A 23,767-nucleotide genomic window follows, 5' to 3' on the forward strand; every position below is an offset into this window, starting at 1 on the left:
CATATTTTAAATTCAAACTCAAACTACTAATTTAAGTTATAACAACTCGTATAAGTTAATCAACACGCTAGTTGGTTATTGAACAATAATATAAATAAGTTTTAAACTATGGCATATGTTACTTCTTCAAATAATATATTAACTAAATTATTTAACACATTACAAAAAAAAGCTAAATTATTTATGAAATTAAATCAGTGTGATTTGGAAAACCACGTGTCCAGATTCCCCAGCAGAATCTCCTTGGCCTAGTCTGTAAATGCAAATAGGAACTTGGCGAATCTAGAGTGGAGAGGATCTTGGACTATTGTGGAGTTGTTCTGCACAGTGCAGGTGACAAAGAACGTGGTTTTAGTGGGACTATAAAATTGTGGAGCCAATTTATACACTAATAATTCTGAATTTTAGTGTGGATGATGTTAGCTACAAGGATGGCCAAAATTATGTTGCTCCCACTAATACACGATATCCCTTATAAAATACATTTCTTTGAGTTAATGGGATTGCACAGGAATGACCTTTGGTGAATGCCAAGTTTAATTGATTTCAATGGAAAAAAAAAAAGAGGCTTAATTCGTGGGTGGAGTGGGGGACACTACTGACTGCAAACCGTTTCAGATTAAGGACATTAATGGCCCTTAAGGCTCGCCTTAGTATACAGTCAATGGCCTAAAGTCTGTGTTTATATATGTAAATAGATTATCTGACATTTCTTAACATATTTTGTAGGATATTTGAGATTATCTGACATATATATTCTGGAATTTGAAGGATAATCTCATTATCATGGGCACCAGGATTTGGAAAGGAGAAATTGTACTTTAGAAAATATCTGATTTGTTGAGGGTGTTTTGATATCAGTAACTGTACGTCCACAGTTTGGGGGCAAGTAGGATGAGAGGCACTAAGATAAGGTTCATGAACAATACTTATAATTTCCTTTCCACAGTTTGGGGGCAAGTTGGATGAGAGGCGCTAATTAAGATAAGGTTCATGAGCTAGTATATATGTTATAAAAACTGTCAATTTTTTTATTAATAAAAAACATTATAAATGACAATAACAAGATTCATACCTAAAATCTTATATATATTATCATAATTTTTTACCATTTAGCATAAAAACTATGTAGAATCTCTGTCATGTGCTTAAAGAACTTAATAAGTTAATTATACTAATCACTTGTGCCAGACTATGTGGGTTCATGCAGAATCTTAATATATTTCATTCATAATGTATAACCTATATAACAGCAAGAATATAATCTCTCGTAACTGATAAAGAATTAATATTACTTTCCCTCCATACGCCTTATATATCAGCACTAATGGTAACCCTAAGTCAATGTTGCAATGAACACTAAGATTTGGAAAGCAGAAAGTTGAGAATCTTTTGTAACAGTATATATGTTTGGAAAATCTGATTTGCTAAGGGTGTTATGATTTCAGAAAGTGTCCTCAGTATGGGAAGAAGGATAAGAGGCACTACTGGGATAAAGTTCACCAACAATGTCTATAATTAATTTCCTTCACATGCATTGTGCTTTATCTAGAAATTAAATAAACAAACTAGCACTAAAAAATGTTTATATTTTCTAAGCAAATATTAATTTTTTTAATTATATTATTAACGTGAAATATTCATATATTTTATCTTAACTAATTTTTATCAAGAAATTTGTCTAATTCACCTTTTGTGGATTTTTTCTCTTAGTCACATTTTCCCCATCTATAAAACTTAAACATGATCTTTATATAAGGAAATTAAATCTAATACTATTCATACTAACAACTTATTAGTTCAAATAGAAACGTTGATGTTATAATTTTTTTTTTCATTTAATTGTACGCTAGTAGTGTTTAATTTATTATGTATTTGAGCTATTTATTTCATTCATATATATTTTTAATTATAATTAATTTATTACTTTACTTAATTAGATCATAAGTTAAATGTTGTAATTAACTCTTATCAATTCTTTAATTTGTAAATTTAGAGCTAGCTTAATTAAGCTTATTTATTTGACCCCAAAAGGTTCATCCATTTGGTCTTGTTTTTTCCTCTCATTTATGATAAGATGGCTCTGTCCTTTCATAAGAGTCACGGTACGACTTTCACACTTATGTCTTGCTTAATTTACTAATTTTAAGATAAGATCAACTTTACTTTAAACTAAGGTATATATATATATATATATATATATATATATATATATATATATATATATATATATATCCAATTAATTAGTACATATATATAACTCCTTCTTAGTGCTCACTTTCAACAGTGGAGCAGATAATTAATTGTCAATCTGTATAGCAATAACAGATCCTCTCTCCATAGGTCACATTTTCAATCAAATGTACTTTAATAATCAAAACAATATAATGCAATCCACTAAGCAATTCATTACGTTCCCTCTTCCTCTTTTCTTTTCTCTCAAATTAAAAACCATTTCTATTTATAATTATTTTTTAACTTGAATAATTTATTACAAGCTATAACTCTAATAAATTCTTTACAGAAGAGAAAAAATGTTTCTTCATCGTGTTTAATCCATTATCTGATCAATGGTCATTAATTGGCTAGCAGATCAAAATGGTGGCAAGCAAATTAGACATGTCATGGAACTGGGTTAGATAAAATGGCATTTGATTATATATATGTATATATACGTACACCCTTTTCTTATTTTTTTTTTTCTCATATCGTTTCTTGTATACTAAAGATGATATATATACCACGTGCTTTGTAAAATTGCACGCATGCAATATTATATTAATGCAGTTGACGTATATCTGTATAAAACGTTACTGCTAGTGCTAGGTAATGTTTGAATATATGATGCTTCAAATTGGACACGCAAATGCATATATAGCAGCTTAAGACTGATGAATGACAGTATGACCAGATTAGCATTATATGCATGCGTCAAAATAGAGACAGCGCTGAATTGTTTTTTCCTTAGTGTTGTCATGCATAAAGGTCACTGGGTGCCAGCCAAAGTGGGAGCTAGCCTGCTTAATTATTCTTCCCAAATCCTTCTCCTACTTTATATGCCTACATGTCATGCTTTAAATTACGCTTGCAATCGTGATTGTGATTGCGGTTGTGATTATTATGATTGTTGTGATTTATATTTATATTAAATATAAATAAATAATTTTATAATAATAAACATTAATTAGATTTTTTTCTTATTTTTTATTCTAAATTCTTTTATGCTTTTTTCTAAAATGTATCATGTATCTTTTAACACTTTAATCAATTATCATTAGTTATCATCTTCTGTTTTTTAACATTATATGTGATCAAATTTATTAAATTAGAAGATTAAAATTTGAATTTATGTATATTTTTTGATAAAAAAAAAAAAAAGTTGAATAAAAGGATGTAATAGATCTATTGTATTACAGAATTTTCATCAATTTAAAATCAAACTGTAATTATGGGTCATTGTAGTTCCAGAAAGTACCGTAACAAATTTTGCATACAGCAATTTAAAACCATATGCTATCCGTAAATGGCAGAATAACACGTATTTTTAGTGTAATCTGATGATGATTCCCATTTAACTAGCTAGATAAGTTAATGCTATCAGAGATTCGATTGAATGAGTAAAATTAAATATGATATCCTTATTAGATTTAAGTTCTATAAATAAATAAATAAAAGTTAAAAAAACTAAGTGGATAGTAGTTAAATGACATAATTATAAAAAAATAATTAAGTTACAATCAGCATAAATAGTTTATGGTATGCAAATCTAATAATTCTATTCTGAATGTAATATTTAGTTAGAGTATATATATATATATGATAATACTTTTTTGTAATACTATTTTTTTTCATATCTGTCTACTAGATCAATTATCTTATCTCGCAGTTTTCTCTTTTCATATCTTATATCCTTTTATTGTATAAAAATGTTATATAAATATACAATTTTCTTAATTGAATTCTTATTTGCTTTCTAGCTTATTCTTATTGTTGAAGTTGTAAACATGATACCATCAAATTGAACTTAATTCAATGATCAAATATAAATCTTGAAATTGTTTATTCCATTAGGCCGAAGAAAGTTAGTTCGAGAGGCAAGATTAAAAGGTGTTGATAAAAAAATATCTTAGATTCATATCCTTCTAGATAGGTAGCATTTTGTTATCACATAAATGGTAACTTGTAAAACGGTCAACAGAATTTTCTTTGTTTCTCTTTCCAAATTCCGGATTCGAAAGAATAATAACACTAAAAAATATTGTCATAGTAATACACACTTCATAATGATACAATATGTTAAAAATTAGTTTTATTTATACAATAAAAATAATATATGTTAGTATATTATTAAAAAATATAGATATAAACTATAGTGACACATAAAATATATTGTTAAATCTCATTTAAAGTTAATACTAAAATTATATATATCTATATGTCAAATAAAAATATATACCCATATATATTATACTTATAATGACACTTTTTATATGTCATTATATATACATTTGTTGTAGTGTAATTATTTTGGTCCAAATTAAATGATAATTGGATCTGCTACTTATTACATTTTTACACTCTACTGATTGGGATTGAATATTGTTCTATGTTTAAATAGATAGAAAGATTATATATATATTTTTTTAAAAAAAAGTAATTGTAGAAGGAAATGATATTAGTTATTCTCATAATTTAACTATTAAAAATAAAATTTAATGTAATGTTACTTGATGAATTCTTTTTTATTTCATTAAGTATCCTTATTTTTCTTCCACCAATTTGAGATATATAATAATTTATTGATTATTAATTCACCATTATCAAGTTTATCCTATTTTGCACGACCATTTTAAAATTTAATTAAGAAAGATTTAAAAATAAAATAATATTGCTAAATAATTAGTGTTGTAATCATGCATCTTAAAAAAGAACACACACACATACATATATATATATATATATATATATATATATATATATATATATATATATATATATATATTCATGATTAATAATCGGGATTATATTTATGAAATAATAATTAAGGGATTAAAAATTAGGAAAAATATTATAAAATAAAATATTAAATCAAAATACATTATCTCCATGTCTATATACTTGATACGGTTTGATAATATTCTAATATTTAAATTCAAATTTAGATTGTCAGACAATTTAGTTTAGGGGCTGGGTTTGTATAACATCAATTAATTTCTCAAAACTTCCTTTCAGTTTAACTGTTTTAACAATTTCATTTCTTCTTCATGATTTTCTTAATATGAATTGTCTTTTGGAAAATTAGATATTCCTATAAAAGAAAGTATTATAATCAATCATGATTAAAAATAATTAGTAATTTGAGAGGCCGGTAAAATTGACAATCAAAATTCGAATTCCACTAAATTAGGATTGTGAGAATTAGAGACAATTGAAGTTTAAACCCTAAATTGTCTTATTTCTTGAATACTCTTCGCTAGTTCTCAAAATTGAGGTAATCACTACAATAAAATGGACTTTTAGTGATATTTAATATGATTTTTAGTGGCAATAAAAATTGCTACAAATTTTTTTACCGGCATTTCACATATTAGCTATTGTATGGGCGTCGTTAAAATATTTACCGGCAAATGCTGGTAAAGACCCTCATAATGGTCGGGAAAAGTGTATAACTTTTTTTGTCATTTGTTACTAGCATTTAAAATTGTCGTTAAAAGTTTAAGAAAAGATTTATAATACTCTTTAATTATCTTATTTCTAGTCGATGTAAGACTTGTAAGATGAGTACAAATATTCTTTAGTTACCTTATTTCTAATTGATGTGGGACTTAGAAGATGAAGGTTATCTTCTAAGTATATATATTTTTAATTTTTTTAATTATCTTATCTCCTAAATACCAACTTAGAATAGTAAGTTATAGGTCTAACTCAACCTTATAAAACATACTTGTAAGGTGAGAGTTATCATTCACTTATATATTCTTTAATTATTTTATTTCTAGTCGATGTGGGACTTAAGTTTTTTCTAACAAATAATTGTTGCTAATAATAAATTTTGATGTAATGTAAATACATTTTTAGTGACCATTATATAATAGTCATTAATATTTTTATTAAATAATAAAATAGAGGCAATTAATTTATTGCTATTAAATAATTATCGGTAATACCAAATTTTGTTGTAGTGAATATAATTTTTCCACCGAAAATTGGTTGATTATATAATATACTTCTCATTTTAAATTCTTGTCAATATGGATGGATCACTCGGACCGTCATAGGATTGTTAATTAAGCATGGAATACATTGGTTGTGGGTTGTCCCATGTATATTTTGAAGCAAAAATTGAAGTTTGCTAAAATGGCCCTTTAAGTCTTGGAATGAGGAGGTTTTTGGGATGTTCACTTCAAGGTTGCCTATGCAAAGTCAACTCTAAAAGACATTCAACTATGTATGGGGGATGATCCTAGTTCAAGTAACCTTTTAGACTTGGAAACTAAAGCACAATTATAATTTCAACATGTATTAGATGTAGAAGAAACTTTTAGGAAGGAGAAAGCTCGTCTGAACTGATTCTCTAATTGAAATTGAAATACATATTTTTTTCACAATATGGTGAAATAGAAGGACATCAAAATACATGAGTTTTTTTTTTTTCAAGAAAGGGGAGCAATTATATTAGATTGCCCAAAGAACATTCAAAATCATGTGTTGCAGTATTACTTTTCTTTGTATGCTTTTGAGACTAGCTACTTTGGTAATGCTTTGATTCAAACTGTGGTGCCATCGTTAATTATGAAGGCTGATAATATTATGCTTACTAATATACTTATGTTTCTCTACAACTTTCATGTATAATATTGGTCGAAATCCATGGTTAATACATTGAACATGTGGATTAGAAATTTTATTTGGTCGGGTGATACTTTAGTGCACAAACCAGTTACAGTAACTTGGAAGCATGTTTGTAGGCCACTTAAGGAGGGGAGGGTTGGGCATAAGATCCTTAAATAAAGCAACTACTCTAAAGCTTGTTTGAGGTTTTTTGCATTCAGATTATTAGTGGGCTTTGTTCATACATGCTAGATTTTTGAAGCAATGTACTCTTATGTTAGGCTATATAAATATCATTCTATTGGCCTTCCTTATCGCGACATTGGTTGTCTATCAATGACAATACTGGATGGATTATTGATAACGGGAAGGATGTCAATTTTAGATTGATTCATGGTGCCTAGACACATTTATTGCTAATACTCTTGCCATTCATGTTGGGTTACAATGTCATGTACGTGCATTGGTTTCTTGTTTTGTTCAACACTTTGTTTGAATTATTCCATAGTTAATTCTTGTGAAAAAAAACACACACTAGAAGGAGGGGTTAAATAGTATGTATCAAAAACTCACATGTTTGTGTAGTGAAAATAAAATGACTTATCAGACAAAGCACTGGAGAAAATTTAGATGAAGTACCATAGATTTTTATACTGATTTGTTTCAATCATTCGAAATACGTCCAATTCTCAATCTAACTAGATTAAATTCCACTAACTTTCACAAAGTTACAAGTAGTCTTTTATCAAGTCACTTCTGGCTCAATCCTAAATAGTCTTTTACTTGTCTCTTCAAGCAACTACCCAAGTATTTTTTGAACAACAAGCCTCTCTAGGCTTAGCTCCAAGTATTCCTTCAACCAAACCTCTCTAGCTAGGCTTAACACTAAGCATTCTTTCACACAAGTCTCTTCAAGCTCAATACTAAATATTCTTTCACGCAAATCTCTCCGAGCTTAACCCTTATAACAAGGTAATAAATGATTATAGAATTGTTTTGTCTCTTTTAGACATGATGTAATCAACAAGGAAAACACATGTAATCTACAAAGAAATATATACAAGATTTACAATAGAATGCTTTTTTGTAATTTTCTGTGCTGTGTATTTTTGTATGTTTCTCTATACAAATTTCTCAATGTATATTGCTTTTATCGCTTCTGTTCTATATGTGTCACTCTTCTTTTGTTGTTTGAAGACTTGATCCTTTTATAGTAGCTTTAGAGAAGATGATTGTTAATTACGACAACTTTGAGTTGAACAATTATAATTTGCTTCACGAGTTGCTTCATCTGTTTTCTTTGTTGATCCTAGAGATTATCGTTGATACATTTAATACAAGCATTAAATGCCTTTAAGTAAAACGTGTATCTCTTATTTGATATAATAGACTACTTATCATCATTTCCTTCTAAAATGAGCATGGTAGAAGTTATGTCAGCGTAGAGTAGTTAAAGTCAACGTAGAGTAGTTTTTTGTAGAGCCTTTACCATGATATCCATGATTTTACTTTTTGCTTCTAACAATATTTTGTATTTTTCTTCTTTAACAGATTTTGAGAGTTCTAAAGTTTATTTCTTGTTCGATCTATTAAGGAATAAAACATTTAATGAAATTTAACGTTAGGTTCATCTGGAAGTATATCTTTAATACATAGAGATAGACTGTATGCTTTATTTGATTTTCTTCATCTTACAGATGATATATATATATATATATATATATATATATATATATATATATATATATATTTTCACATTTTGTTTGATATAGTATATCTTTGTAGATATTTAATTTTTCTTAGAAAGAAAATCTTTCGTTTGTTATCATTAAAACTTGAGGATTCAAAATTGTCTTTTGACTTAACAATCCTTAACAGACTTCATGTTTTGAGTTATGCCTTGTCACATATCTTTGTACCCCTTGTGGACATGAAAACACTCAGATTGTTTCTTAGGACATTCATGACAAATGGCGGCATTGTCTGTCACTTTTTTCACATATGCTTTTATTTCATTCCCATATTTATAAGGGGGAAATCAATGTGCACTCAAATTAGTTGGTTTTGGTTTAAAGCATGAGATTCTTTATAAGTGGTGGCCTATTCTACCTTCTTATGTTTGGGAGGTTTTTTTTTTTTTTTTTTTTTTCTCTCGTGATCGTTGTGGTTTACCTTCTTTTCATTTTTGTTGATTCTTATATGATTTTGGTATAGTACTCCCATGTTGTAACATCCCAAATTTTATTTAATGAAAAGAAATATTTTTTATGTATTTATTATGTGAATAAGTATTTTATTTATGTATTTTACTATTTACGTATACGTATTTTACTATTTATGTATACATATTTTTTACTATTTATGTATACGTATTTTACTATTTACGAATACGTATTTATGAATAGTATTTTACTATTCATATGAATAGTAATTTTGAAAAAAACGTAAGCGCTTACGCAAAACTCAAATTATTTGGATGAATAGTATTTTACTATTCATGAATAGTAATTATATTATTATTTTAATGAATAGTATTTTACTATGCAATTGCACAGTGAAGGGGCGGCTGAAACGTGGGCTGCGGATTCTTTCCGTTTCAAAATTTTAATTAATTTGAATATAATAATGAATAGTGCATAGTGCATAGTAATTTATAATATTATTTTAATGAATAGTGCATAGTGCATAGTAACTTCAAAAATTCTATAAATAGAGGCCTAAGGTTTTGAAAATTTAGAATTCTAGAGAGAAGGAAATTCTGGAGAAATAGAGAGAGAAAGTAAGAGAGAGAGAAGGAGAAAGAAAAGGAGGTTCTGCTCTAGTGCCTTGTTTAAGGAGAAAGAGGAAGAGATTCTGCCCTAATTCCGATTCCTTTTAAGGAAAGATAGAGAGGAGGAGATTCTGCCCAAATTTCTGTAAACCCAGGTAAGGGGGGAGTGGGAAACCTTGCTTGGGGGTGTAGAAATAATTGTTAAATAGTCTGTTTGTTGGATTGGCTCCCGATCCCTTGCCTGTTGTTTATTTCTTTGAATATGTATTATTGATGTGTTTTGTTTTATATCTTATTTATTTACATATTAGAATCTGTTATTTGAATGGAAGGCTAAGCCTCCTAAGTATTTATAAATTTGTAATCTATTATTTAAATGGAAGGCTGAGCCTCCTTATTATCTTATATTACCTTTTAAGCTTCCTACTTTACTTAAAAGATCTTAATATATTATTATTGAAAAAATATGATACCTAAGCAACCTCTGGACTGTTGGATTGTTGGACTGTTGGACTATTGGACTGTTTGGACTGTTGGACTGTTTGGACTGTTGGACTATTGGACTATTAAATTGGATTATTGAAATAATTCTTAATTATGAAATATGAATATGATATGTGTAACATGCTAAAGGTTGAGTCTGTGAATGTATGACATGCATCATATGCACATATTACTCCAGGTGTGCCGCTGAGGCCGCATACCCACGACTAACAAGGTGTACCTTTGGGTCACCCACGATATGCTAACGAGGTGTATGAACACCAATGATAGGTGTACCTTAGGGTCACCGACAATTGTATAGGTGTGCCTTCGGGTCACCAGTGATGAATTCTGCAACTTCCGTATGGCGCCACATGCATACATTAGTGAGTCAAGTCAAGAAAATCATTATACATAAGCATATATGTGAGATTGATTATATATGTGAATTATATTGCGTGTGTGTGTGCTATTTAACTTTTATTTCTATATCTGCAACTGAGTGAGAAGTTTCTCACTCCCTTGTCATTTTTGTGTATATTTAAATTATGATGCAGATAATTAGCATGAGGCTGAGGATGTTGGTGGTGAAGCTTAGGCTTCTGTTTGGGTTTCGCTCTGATAGGATGTGACATCGGGATTAGCTAGACTTATTGTTAAATTATTATTTTTTTTCTTTTGTAATTTTTATGTTATTTATGTTGAAAGTGTGTATTTTTGTCATATTATAATTTTACTAAAAGATTATAAGTTAATTCCTAACTAGGAGGCTCTGCCACCTTTACTGGGATTAATCTATAATCTTTATTTTATTATTTCTTGACAATTTGATACTTACAGTTAAAAATTATGAATGTGCATCTTTTACCCAATGATACTTGAGATAATTATTTTATATTAGACTAAGAAAGAATTTATATATAGATGGTTTATATCTATTGTAATTATGTTGGGGTAGAGGGTGTCACATTTAGTGGTATCAGAGCAAGTCGATTTTATCAACCGTGTGTGTTATGTGCTTATCATGACTCTGTTGTGTACTCTGACTATGTCTTGTTTGTTGTGTACTATGATGATGATGTTCGTCCTGTGTTGATATTGTTGAGTTTGAGATTGTTAAGTTAGTTTGTAATCAGAGGAATGATAATCATGATAGTGTTAGCCAACTCGAATTATTAGAACCTTGGATGGGAGGTGATATATTGAGTGTACTAAGAGTTTATGATTGGTGAAATTTCTGACATCTATAGTTGTAGCAGGTTGAATCTAAAGGTGGTTGTCTCTTTGGTGAGAGATCGAAATGATGTTAATTCCCTTAAGTGTTATTATTGGTATGTTAATTATTTATGGTTTAGGTAGCATGTGAGTTGTTTTGATTGAGAAAAGTAAGGAGAGACTTGAATGAGAAATTAAGTAGTGAATTTGGAAAAAGTTGAGGTATTTTGTGGCATTAGATATATTGATACATTATTGCTATTTGGTGTCGAAAATATTTTCATTATAGTTTGTTATGATAGTATGAGTATTATATCGACAAAATTTATATTTTGAGGTCTTTATGAAGAATATGGCTTTAGATATTATCTTTTCAATAGAACTAGGATAAGATGAAACAAAAATCTAGAACTTCAAGTTATGACTGCCTTGGTGATTAGAAATTTAGTAAGCATTGAATTTATTAGTGGTGATATTTGAATCTTTAGCTAAAGAGATGATCTCTTGGAAATCTTATGTCTTCATAAAGAGTTGTAGCTTATTCACTTAACTTTCGTTTGAGATAGGTTTGAAATCACTTGGATGAATACAACTCGGTTTGTCAGGTAGATATATGCTATCATGATATTTTGAGTTGTTAGGCATAAAAAATAGATTTAAACTAGATTGTCTAAGTATGAATTTGGATTGTATGAGGTGAGTATTTTAGACCATGAAATTTCTTGCGGAGGAAGATCTACTTAAGTTGTGCTTAAGTGAGAAATACTTGAGTCAATTAGTAAAATCAGGAGTCTTGTTTGATAGTTTATATGAAAATTCAGTGAGTAATTTTTTTTTTTTTTTAACAGCTGTTCATGGTTTAAACTGCTCTTACTATAAAAATTGCTTTTGCCTTCGTTTCTTTGGTTATTAAGATGTTTCAGTTCACTAGGTTGTTTCTTGCCTACCCTTGGAATCAACCGTAAGGATAATCTATATCAGGAATTCTTGAACCTGTGTATATTTTTTAACTACCCAAATCATTTCGTTGCTTACTTCTTTGAATTACTTACTATTACCTTTGATTGAATTGACTAGAAAGGAGTTACATTAGTATGGGATAACAATTGAGGAAGTAGTTTTCAAACTCTTAAGGAAAGATTGACTAGTGTTAATATTACTAGATTTTAGTAAGATTATTGTGATATATAAATATGTCTCTGAAAATAGGTTTAGGAAGAATATTGTGGCAAGAAGAAAAGATAGTAGCTTATGTTTCTAAGAAATTGAAAATTCATGAGAGAAATTACCTTACCCATAACCTTGTTAGCGACTTTGTCATTTATATAAAGATTTGGAGACACTAACTATATGATTCTATGGTTGAGGTATTTAGTGATCATAAGAACCTTAAATATATTTTGACCAAAGGGGTTGAATACGAGATAAAAGAAATAGTTCAAATTTCTTAAGGAGTAAAATTTTGATCTTATTATTTGGCTAAAGCCATTGTGGTGATTGATGTTTTGAGGAAATCTTTATCTTTCATTATGATTAGAGAGATGAATCTTTTTGGCTTAAATTAGAAATTTAAGTTTGGATTATAAGGTTACTTCTAGTATTGTGAGATTAAGTATGAATAGCGAATGGATTGTTGAAGAAAATTATAGGAGCATAATTAGTTGATTTATTTTGGTAACAAGTTATAAGGCTATAGGTTAAGGTGATGGATATGATTATGACTTGGGTGAAGATGAAATGGTGAAACTTGGGAACTGATATGGATACCGAGTGTACATTATGCTTAGGTACCTGATCTTTAGAATTGATCATAGAAGAGTTTGAATTGGTTGTAGATAGAGTAGTAAATTAGTGATCTGATATGTGTATCTAATGCTTAGGTGTTGATGTTGTGGCAAATATCTGGATTACCATGATAACCAAATTATTATTTTGATGATTTAAGGATTGAATTTGATTGCAGAATTTAGAAACTTATGCTTGATGTGTAAGATTACCCTAGTAGCATTGAATTATTTATGTTGGAAGTAACTATCAGATTAATAGATAAGATTAGAGGAACTAGGAGTTAGATCCTTTATTAGTGACCCAAATAAGCAAGAGATTAGAAAGGACACATTTGGATGTTTAGTTATAAAACTTGAAAGGACATAAGAGTACTCTTAACATTTATTTAGGAGTTACTAAAATGTATCAGAGTGGCGCAAGGGAAGCGTGATGGTCTAATATGGAAAGCAAAGTAAAGAACTTGAATCAAGGTATGGAGAGTGAGTTTAAATTTGGAGTGGATGGAGTTTTGAGATTTAAGGATAAGTTGTACATCAACAAGGTAGTGATGTTGCATAAGAATTAGAAGTAAGAATGCAAAGAATTTACCATTGCAAAAATTTCGGGGACGAAATTTCTAAAAGGAGGGGAGAATTGTAACATCCCAAATTTTATTTAATGAAAAGAAATATTTTTTATGTATTTATTATGTGAATAAGTATTTTATTTATGTATTTTACTATTTACGTATACGTATTTTACTATTTATGTATACATATTTTTTACTATTTATGTATACGTATTTTACTATTTACGAATACGTATTTATGAATAGTATTTTACTATTCATATGAATAGTAATTTTGAAAAAACGTAAGCGCTTACGCAAAACTCAAATTATTTGGATGAATAGTATTTTACTATTCATGAATAGTAATTATATTATTATTTTAATGAATAGTATTTTACTATGCAATTGCACAGTGAAGGGGCGGCTGAAACGTGGGCTGCGGATTCTTTCCGTTTCAAAATTTTAATTAATTTGAATATAATAATGAATAGTGCATAGTGCATAGTAATTTATAATATTATTTTAATGAATAGTGCATAGTGCATAGTAACTTCAAAAATTCTATAAATAGAGGCCTAAGGTTTTGAAAATTTAGAATTCTAGAGAGAAGGAAATTCTGGAGAAATAGAGAGAGAAAGTAAGAGAGAGAGAAGGAGAAAGAAAAGGAGGTTCTGCTCTAGTGCCTTGTTTAAGGAGAAAGAGGAAGAGATTCTGCCCTAATTCCGATTCCTTTTAAGGAAAGATAGAGAGGAGGAGATTCTGCCCAAATTTCTGTAAACCCAGGTAAGGGGGGAGTGGGAAACCTTGCTTGGGGGTGTAGAAATAATTGTTAAATAGTCTGTTTGTTGGATTGGCTCCCGATCCCTTGCCTGTTGTTTATTTCTTTGAATATGTATTATTGATGTGTTTTGTTTTATATCTTATTTATTTACATATTAGAATCTGTTATTTGAATGGAAGGCTAAGCCTCCTAAGTATTTATAAATTTGTAATCTATTATTTAAATGGAAGGCTGAGCCTCCTTATTATCTTATATTACCTTTTAAGCTTCCTACTTTACTTAAAAGATCTTAATATATTATTATTGAAAAAATATGATACCTAAGCAACCTCTGGACTGTTGGATTGTTGGACTGTTGGACTATTGGACTGTTTGGACTGTTGGACTGTTTGGACTGTTGGACTATTGGACTATTAAATTGGATTATTGAAATAATTCTTAATTATGAAATATGAATATGATATGTGTAACATGCTAAAGGTTGAGTCTGTGAATGTATGACATGCATCATATGCACATATTACTCCAGGTGTGCCGCTGAGGCCGCATACCCACGACTAACAAGGTGTACCTTTGGGTCACCCACGATATGCTAACGAGGTGTATGAACACCAATGATAGGTGTACCTTAGGGTCACCGACAATTGTATAGGTGTGCCTTCGGGTCACCAGTGATGAATTCTGCAACTTCCGTATGGCGCCACATGCATACATTAGTGAGTCAAGTCAAGAAAATCATTATACATAAGCATATATGTGAGATTGATTATATATGTGAATTATATTGCGTGTGTGTGTGCTATTTAACTTTTATTTCTATATCTGCAACTGAGTGAGAAGTTTCTCACTCCCTTGTCATTTTTGTGTATATTTAAATTATGATGCAGATAATTAGCATGAGGCTGAGGATGTTGGTGGTGAAGCTTAGGCTTCTGTTTGGGTTTCGCTCTGATAGGATGTGACATCGGGATTAGCTAGACTTATTGTTAAATTATTATTTTTTTTCTTTTGTAATTTTTATGTTATTTATGTTGAAAGTGTGTATTTTTGTCATATTATAATTTTACTAAAAGATTATAAGTTAATTCCTAACTAGGAGGCTCTGCCACCTTTACTGGGATTAATCTATAATCTTTATTTTATTATTTCTTGACAATTTGATACTTACAGTTAAAAATTATGAATGTGCATCTTTTACCCAATGATACTTGAGATAATTATTTTATATTAGACTAAGAAAGAATTTATATATAGATGGTTTATATCTATTGTAATTATGTTGGGGTAGAGGGTGTCACACATGTTATTGTTACTATTTTTTCTTTTTTAATGTGCTATAAATGATTGATAGACTTTAGAATGTCAACCTTGTTGGAATGCCTTAGTTCTATAGTGATGCTTAGCATACTAAACCTTTTATTGAAGAAGAAATTACTTCGATTAGTTTTTAGGTTTGACAATTGATTCTTTAAAATAAAAAGGTTTGACAATTGATCTCTCTCTTTGTTATTCTTACAATAGGGTTCACTTGTTCTTAAACAAATTTTTAGTGCAACATTTGACAATTGAAAGTTGACTCTTTAGTGTTGTTAGAATCAAACCAATGATTATATTGGTTAAAATACTGAATACATGAGTCATTGATTAAATTTGTATGTCACTGGAAAGAGTTTTGATATATGTGATGTTATTAATTTTTATTTGTATCATTATTTTACATTTTAATATTAAAATTATTATGTTTTCAATTTAGTCTTATAATAATTATATTATTTTTTGCCTTTAATTTTACAAAAAAGATTCAAATTGAAGAAATTGTATCCATGTCGTGAAGAAATTTTAAGAAAAACACATAATGAGGTTGAATTTGGAGCAAATTCCCAAGACATGATTGAGTACCGCATTGGTGATGCATTTATGGTGCACTTAAATGAACAGTAAGGGCAAGAATTTGGATGTCACCTGGTAAAATCCTAGAAAGAAATAATGTTTAACTTTGCTCATCACAAAGATGGAATATAACCAAAAATAGGACGGTTTCGCCGAGAATAATTGTAGGGCTTTAATGTTGATCGTAAAAGAACATACAAAATCTTTTGATCAAACCACATACAACATCCTTTGATAAAAAAACTGCACCCTTTAGGGAGTTGCTAAAGATTGAGGGGTTTCAATACATTCTTTTCTGTAAACTTATAAAAATTAAAAAAAATTACTTTAATTATAAAATAAATAATCCAAATTATATTTATAAAATGAAAATAAGATAAAATTATAGAGATTAAAATTATAAGATTTCAATAATGTTATAAAACATTAAAAAAATTAATAAATAATAAAAATAAAAAATTATTAAAATTACAATATAGAAATTCAAAAATTTAAGACAAAAGACAAAAATATATTTAAAAAATTATTAAAATTAAAATATAGAAATTTAAAAATTATAAGTGAAAAGACAAAAAATATACTTAAAAAATTATTATAATTAAACTATTTAAATATATATTAATATTATTACAAATAAAATTAGAATATATAAAATAAAAATAAAATGACTAATTAATTTAAAAATTTAAAGAATAAAATATCATAAATATTATTTAAATAAATTATCAAAAATATAAAATATAAAATAAAATTATAATTACAACTGTACCGGTACCCTCCCAAATAATATGGGTACTGTAGAATTTTTCTTTTGTTTTAGCATAACAGAATATCTATGGTAATCATACAATTAATTTCATGCACGTAAGTGTTAACGTGAACCGAACAAATGACATGTATATTGACTGCAGAAATCATATCCTTCATTAGATGATAACAGAATTACAATTTGTAAGGATAACGAAATAGATTCAGATGACTACACTACACTAGACTATGCTACGCTACGCTATGCTATGCTACACTAAAAAGGAAAAAAGAAAGGTGGTCAAGAAACCGTACCCAGCTATTCTTGTATGCACGTTAGCCTTATGCGCAGGCGAGGAGTGCGTGTGAGGTGTTGTAGGTGTGTGATTTTTGACCCTTTGCTACGAGCATGGCACTTCAATTTATAGAGATTTGGGAAAGATAATTGTATTTGACGTGCTCCGAAAACGCATAACTGCTCTAAACTTCCATATCGTGACTCATTTTTGGGCACGTCTTTTGATAACTCCTAGAACCGTTCAAAACTTCTCCAAACCGCGCTGCAGTCTTTGACACTTATCCCATGATTTACTTCAACCGCTCTTAAATCGTATCTCCTTTAAGTTCTTAATTCTGAGAGGTTGCGAAGTATGCTCGTGTACATCCGGATCCTTGGGATTTCGAGTGGGCAACGAAAAGTATACTTGAATATTTCCTGATTTTTCTCGTACTTTCAGAGATTGCGAAGCTGTGAGCCTCTTTCATGAGCAACATCTTTCCTGGTTTAAGGATTTCGAGAGTTTCACGAAAAACATTTTTGCATATTTCCTGATTCTCTTCAGGCTCTGTATGTCTCCTCTTCAGGAACTTTTTTGCCATTTTTCGATCACCCAAAATTTCGAGTACCCCTGTATTTCGAGTAACACCGAACTCATTTATTGATACTAACACTTTGATAAAAAAAATCATGTCCCTTGATCAAAAAATTTGCACCCACGCTTAGAACTTCTTTGGCCATGAAGAATATATTTTAGGGTTTTAATGTAAAAGACCTTTGATCGGAAAATCACTTAAAACATCTTTTGACTTAAAAATCACATAAAAAATCATGTACAACACCTTTGATCAAAAAATTGAACCCTCGACAAATCCAACAATTTTAAATCAATAATTATTATTTTTATTTTAAAACATAATAAACAAGGAGTTATACATAAATAATGTAGAATTTCAATAAAAATGAAAATTATTTAAAATGTTGATATAACTTCATTAAATGACGTGTATTTATTTTATTGCTACATCTAAGAACTCTCTAAAAGTACAGTAACAACTCTAAATAAATTTTATGAAAGTACAATAACCCCTCAATTTACAGTGTGATGGTAAATATTAAAAAAATTAAATAACTTTATTATGAAAAGTATAGAAATTTATAATTTTTTATAATTTAATTTGTTAATAAAATAATTTGTTTATAAATACTAGTAGACAGTAGCAGAACTTTGACAAAAAATTTGAGAATGCCAAATTATTATTTTTATATATGTAAAATTATAAATTAAAATTTTTATTAATTAAAAAATAGTAGAATTTCTTTTTTTATTCAATTTTTTTTGTTTTATTACAATTAATAATATGATAATATAAATATATATATATATATATATAAATATATATATATATATATATATAAATTAGGAAAGTTTGGGGGAGCCGTGGCTCCCCCTGTCATGCTTAAGGTCCGCCGATTAATTAGGAGAAAGTGTTAGGAAAAAGACATATATTTGGACCTTAAACATAATACTAATTTAATCAACATATATTTGGACCTTTAAGAAAGTTTTGGAGAGTCGTACTTCATCTTTATAATTAACATTTATTGATTCGATTAGTATTATGGTTGATCCTCGTGCTTGAAAGTCTTGAATTTGAATTTTGAATTAGATAAAAATATTAATTTTTTATTAAAAATAATAAATATAATAATTTAATAAATATAAAGATGAAGATCGTTATAAAAAAAAATACATGTTTATATATTAGAATGAATAAATTATAAGAATAAAAACAACTTTAAAAACAAGAACTGGGATGAGAAGGGCCAATGTGATTTTTATTTACATATCTCGCGATCCATATATAGTAAGAAATATCTCTCACTGAATTATGTGCAAAATTAAATAATTTATGCATTAATTAAAAAGTTAGATAACATAATTACGTTTTTCAATTTCATCTAAAATAATATATATTTTTTTATTATTCTTTATTAACACTTGATATTAAGAAAAAAAAATAATTAAAAGTAGAATCACAGTTAATAAAATAAATATAATAGATAATAATATTAAATAAGATAAAATTAATTAAAATTTATTTATATTTAAACCATTCATAATTGTTTTTTACTTATTTTTAATTGGGAAGGAAGTATGCGGCAAATGAAACCTTTGCAAATGCCATTAAAGAACTGCATTGGTAATTAGCCTCATTATCTCAAAATGTAACAAATTTATTTGTGGATGACACAGATAAGATGTTCCTTTAATCATTTCAATCAGTTAAGAGGCTGCTAAGAAATGTAATGGTCAACCCAACCACCCAATTAATTAGGAGTAAGTGTTAGGAAAAAGAAAGAACAAATCAATCAATGTATGTTGGAACCATAAGTTTGGTTTAACAGTGAAGGCAATGGTGAATATATAAAGATTCAAGTTCAATATTTTATCGTTATTATAATTTTCAAAAATACAAAATATTATCTCTAAATAATTTATTTTTCATTTATATAAAACTCAATTCATATTATCACATATATTAATTTTTTTAAACTAAAAATATATCTAATTAAAATGTATTATCTTAATTTAATAAAATTTATTAATTATAAACATGTATTTTATCTGATTACGAGAAAGAGAAATATTAAGTAGGAAAGAAAAATAGTATGTTACACACATTCTAGTTAGTTAGGAAATATGAGTATTAATTAGAAAAAGATGTAGTACAAGGATAGTTTTAGAACTAAAAAAATATATAAACAGGACAAACTTATTGTTATTAATTAAATTAATTATTTTTTTAATCTCAATGAAATAAGTAATTGAGTTGGCTAAATTATATTTTTGGTCATTAATCTTATTTTTTTAGATTTATTTTGATCATTTATTTTTTAGAATATTCATTTTGATCTTTTATGTAATAAATTTAGGTGAATTTAGTTATTTTAAATTCTTTTTTATCGATTTAAAACTTGAAATTTTTCTCATAAGATTTACTATTGAATGCACTTAAAGTTTAAACAAAATGTGTTATAAATATGGTAAAACTAAAAATTTTCAAAATAATATAATTTTATATTATTTTCTAATTGTTTATGTAATATAATTTTCACACGATTTTTACTATGCTTGTATCTTTTTAGATTATAACGTCAATTTTATTTCATAATTTTCATATAAGTGAATTTAATATTATAAATTTCAAGTCTTGAATCAATTAAAAAATAATTAAAATCATGTTGAAAAATTAAAAATGATCATTATTTTAAAAGGATCAAATTGATTCAAATAAAAAAGATAAAGAATGAAAATAAATATTTTAATAGATACATGACTAAAATATATCTAAAAATATAATTTAACTAATTAAATTTTATGTATAAAAGAAAAATTATTATTACTGTTGTTATTGTTGTAGTTGTTGTTATTATTATTAGATTTGAGAAGTTTGAATGAGCAGCCATGATAAGTACAATAATTAGATCCAAAACCATATCTTCCTCTTTGGATTTTGGTTGTTCATAACTATTATCACACCAAAATATCTACTTCTCAAACGAAAAAGACGTTTGATGGTCCATCATCTCACTCCTCATAAACAATTGAAGCATGTCTCGTTTCACTTTTATAGCCAACTTGTTTAAGCATAAAGATCCGAGTTAAGAAGTCCAATGCAAACAGACTTGTCTTAAAAACAAGCCTTAAGCGTGTGGTTCAGCAGTAGGAGTTGATCCACGTTTAAGCAAGGTCAGGGATTCAAATCCTTCCTTGTGTATGCAGTCGCGTTAAATCTTGAGGCTAACTATCCCACCCTTTGAGGTGCTTCCCTCGTAGCGAGGAGATTAGTCACTGCTATTGGCGGTGAATACTCCAGGAACGAACCTAAAAAAAAACAAGCCTTAAAGTCCATCAAAACCGAGTTATATCTAGGAGGCAATTTCAGCCAAGGATATTTATCCGTTTACATAGTTCGATAAAATTGATAATTTAAATTAAACAAATCAATTAAATTAGTTTAAATTTTGTTTTTTAATCAGATCGAATTCAAATTCGATCCAAATCAAATAAATATGATCTTGGTTTGTAGAATGAATTTGCATTTAACAAATTCAATAATTTGGTAATTAAAATAATTAAAATTATTAACACATTAATATTAGTTACATAATTCACTTCAAGAATTTGGTTTATATTTTAGAGATTACCTTAATTTTAAATGTTGGACTAATTTAATTTTAAATATTGGACTATTTTAATATTATATTTTTCTATATTACTCTTTTATTTATATTCGATGTTATTTATATTCTTTTAATAGTGAGATGTGTTCTCATTTGAGATTGGTCTAATGACAATCTCTCTGATGAGATTGGTGAGCCTTCTCTAGTTCGCAGGTTGGTCGCTCCAAGATAAGAGTAATACCTGCAAAAGAGACTTCAATGTTTAAGTTAGTCTTTGTAGATGTGAGTGTCTCATATTTATAATGCACGTACCTTGATGTTGATTAGGGTTTTTCTCCTTATGCTGATATCTTAGTTTGTTGAGATAAGATTGTGCACTTATCCTTTTATCTTGTTAGTTGGGGAATGGTCAATCTTTTGATCGATGTAGTGAGGTGACTTGAGGGATAACATGGTCATTATAAGTTGATGTGACTTTCTGATGTCATTGTCTCCTGATCGAGCTTGTTTACTTGGTCGAGCTTGGCTGAGTTTACTAACTTGGCCAGGTTGGTACAAGATGTATTTAAATTTGAGATAAAATAATATATTTTTATGTTTTTCTAAAAATAGAAATTTGACATAATTTTTCATTACTAATATCAATTAATCTGGAAGAACCAATTTATTGTCAATCAATTTGATTTAGTTCAGATTGCACAATAAAATTTGGAAAATTTGATCAAAATTAAATTAATCAAAATTGGTTTGGAATTTATTTTACTTCAAATATGAATCAAACCAATTCATGAACTTCCTTAATCTCAACCATGAACCTACCTCCATTTGGTTCATGGTGAAGAAGTTAACTAATAACTTTTATAAATGTGGTTCAATCATAAACCAATTATTTTAAATTGTAAATATATATTTATTAAAAAAACAAATGAACATTTCAGATTTAAGATTAATTTTCTTGTGATAATTTTTTTATTATTGTATTAATTTTAGTTCTTGTGATCTTGATTTTTCATTTAACGTCATGCACATTGAATTGGAGTTTGGTGACGTTGAAGCGAGGGAGGGTTTCATGGGAGTAGTTGTAGGAGAGGCAAGCAATAGTGACAACAAGGTGAAGGTCCTTAAGTTATTCATGAGGGAGAGGAAGAAGCACTCGTCAAAGGAGTTGGGATGGGAGGGGAACTTGGACCTAAGGACGTGGCAATAGAGCTTGAGGGTTTCAAGGTCAAAAAAAGAGTTGTAGATGGAGAAAATGTGACACATGGTCTTGGTGAGGTTGAAGGCGAGGATTCTAAGGGTCTTTTCCTCTTTGGTGGGGAGGGTCGTCGTGGAAGAAAGTTTAGTTGGTACACCCTATTGATAACCATACATGCATAATAGTTTACTTAGCTCACCTAGCCACCAACATAATATGAATTAAGATATTCCATAATTAAAGGATCATCCTTCTGTTATACATAATATTATGACTTGTTGTGCCTTTTATGTACACAAAGACCCATTTCACTACTTTCCATTGCCGCTTACTTGACTTGGACATGAACTTATAAACTTGACTTACAATATGTGCCAAATATGGTCTAGTACTAACCACAACATACATCAAATAACCAACTACATAGTCTACACTAGCATTAAGAACCTTTGACATGTACTCCACTTTCAATTCTGACTTTGGACACTAATACATAAAAAGTTTGCAGAGATTTTCTAATGGGTTATTCATTGACTTAACATTGATCATATCGAATTTTTCCAAAACCTTCTCAATGTAGTTTTGTGAAGAAAGCCATAGCCTCTTAGAACTCTTGTCTAGGAGACTTGTCGTGTTGTGCATGAAGATCCACTTCACCACTTCCTATTGTCACTTACTTGGCTTGCACATGAACTTATAGAATTGACTTATGACATGTGCCTAATATGGTCTAGTAAAAGCCACAACATACATCAAATAACCAACTACAATGACACAGAGAACCTTTGACATGTACTCCACTTCCTTATCTGTCTTTAGGCACTATTACATAAAAAGTTTGAAGTGATTTTCTAATAGATTATTCACTGACTTAGCATTTGTCATTCCAAATCTATCTAGAACTTTTGACTTAACATTTTCTTTTAGAACTTTTGTCCCTGTGTGTATCCATCCAAAAAGTCTTTTTGGCAAGACCTAAGTCCTTCATGTCAAACTCGTTGTCCAACATGGTTTTCAACTCATTAACATCACACACTCATATATTAACATCA

The 23,767-nt window shown here is 28.5% G+C and overlaps 1 long non-coding RNA gene across 1 annotated transcript; it reads left to right on the forward strand.

Moving 5' to 3' along the window:
• The first annotated feature begins 9,054 nt into the window (after nucleotides 1–9,054).
• Nucleotides 9,055–15,625, forward strand: LOC145949727 (uncharacterized). The gene is made up of 2 exons (XR_014428155.1): nucleotides 9,055–14,420; nucleotides 15,306–15,625. It is a non-coding gene; the product is annotated as an uncharacterized LOC145949727 (long non-coding RNA).
• Nucleotides 15,626–23,767: the final 8,142 nt, after the last annotated feature.

This window comes from Cajanus cajan, chromosome 7 (assembly GCF_000230855.2).
Source record: "Cajanus cajan strain Asha chromosome 7, NIPB_CcT2T_4, whole genome shotgun sequence".
In the NCBI taxonomy this organism is placed as follows: domain Eukaryota; kingdom Viridiplantae; phylum Streptophyta; class Magnoliopsida; order Fabales; family Fabaceae; genus Cajanus; species Cajanus cajan.